Source organism: Rutidosis leptorrhynchoides, chromosome 6 (genome assembly GCF_046630445.1).
Source record: "Rutidosis leptorrhynchoides isolate AG116_Rl617_1_P2 chromosome 6, CSIRO_AGI_Rlap_v1, whole genome shotgun sequence".
NCBI lineage: Eukaryota > Viridiplantae > Streptophyta > Magnoliopsida > Asterales > Asteraceae > Rutidosis > Rutidosis leptorrhynchoides.
The window spans coordinates 126,298,348-126,300,353 of record NC_092338.1 but is presented as its reverse complement, the minus strand read 5'-3'; positions in this window follow the sequence as shown (position 1 = coordinate 126,300,353).

Sequence of the window (2,006 nt, the reverse complement as noted above, 5' to 3'; positions counted from 1 at the left end):
TATGAATCGAATGATGTTATGAACATCATTACTACCTTAAGTTCCTTGGATGAACCTACTGGAAAAGAGAAAAATGGATCTAGCTTCAATGGATCCTTGGATGGCTCAAAGTTCTTGAAGCAAAATCATGACACAAAAACAAGTTCAAGTAAGATCATCACTTGAAATAAGATTGTTATAGTTATAGAAATTGAACCAAAGTTTGAATATGATTATTACCTTGTATTAGAATGATAACCTACTGTAAGAAACAAAGATTTCTTGAGGTTGGATGATCACCTTACAAGATTGGAAGTGAGCTAGCAAACTTGAAAGTATTCTTGATTTTATGAAACTAGAACTTTTGGAATTTATGAAGAACACTTAGAACTTGAAGATAGAACTTGAGAGAGTTCAATTAGATGAAGAAAATTGAAGAATGAAAGTGTTTGTAGGTGTTTTTGGTCGTTGGTGTATGGATTAGATATAAAGGATATGTAATTTTGTTTTCATGTAAATAAGTCATGAATGATTACTCATATTTTTGTAATCTTATGAGATATTTCATGCTAGTTGCCAAATGATGGTTCCCACATGTGTTAGGTGACTCACATGGGATGCTAAGAGCTGATCATTGGAGTGTATATACCAATAGTACATACATCTAAAAGCTGTGTATTGTACGAGTACGAATACGGGTGCATACGAGTAGAATTGTTGATGAAACTGAACGAGAATGTAATTGTAAGCATTTTTGTTAAGTAGAAGTATTTTGATAAGTGTATTGAAGTCTTTCAAAAGTGTATAAATACATATTAAAACACTACATGTATATACATTTTAACTGAGTCGTTAAGTCATCGTTAGTCGTTACATGTAAGTGTTGTTTTGAAACCTTTAGGTTAACGATCTTGTTAAATGTTGTTAACCCAATGTTTATAATAACAAAAGAGATTTTAAATTATTATATTATCATGATATTATGATGTACGAATATCTCTTAATATGATATATATACATTAAATGTCGTTACAACGATAAACGTTACATATATGTCTCGTTTCAAAATCATTAAGTTAGTAGTCTTGTTTTTACATATGTAGTTCATTGTTAATATAATTAATGATATGTTTACTTATCATAATATCATGTTAACTATATATATAACCATATATATGTCATCATATAGTTTTTTTTACAAGTTTTAACGTTCGTGAATCACCGGTCAACTTGGGTGGTCAATTGTCTATATGAAACCTATTTCAATTAATCAAGTCTTAACAAGTTTGATTGCTTAACATGTTGGAAACATTTAATCATGTAAACATCAATCTCAATTAATATATATAAACATGGAAAAGTTCGGGTCACTACAGTACCTACCCGTTAAATAAATTTCGTCCCGAAATTTTAAGCTGTTGAAGGTGTTGACGAATCTTCTGGAAATAGATGCGGGTATTTCTTCTTCATCTGATCTTCATGCTCCCAGGTGAACTCGGGTCCTCTATGAGCATTCCATCGAACCTTAACAATTGGTATCTTGTTTTGCTTAAGTCTTTTAACCTCACGATCCATTATTTCGACGGGTTCTTCGATGAATTGGAGTTTTTCGTTGATTTGGATTTCATCTAACGGAATTGTGAGATCTTCTTTAGCAAAACATTTCTTCAAATTCGAGACGTGGAAAGTGTTATGTACAGCCGCGAGTTGTTGAGGTAACTCAAGTCGGTAAGCTACTGGTCCGACACGATCAATAATCTTGAATGGTCCAATATACCTTGGATTTAATTTCCCTCGTTTACCAAATCGAACAACGCCTTTCCAAGGTGAAACTTTAAGCATGACCATCTCTCCAATTTCAAATTCTATATCTTTTCTTTTAATGTCAGCGTAGCTCTTTTGTCGACTTTGGGCGGTTTTCAACCGTTGTTGAATTTGGATGATCTTCTCGGTAGTTTCTTGTATAATCTCCGGACCCGTAATCTGTCTATCCCCCACCTCACTCCAACAAATCGGAGACCTGCACT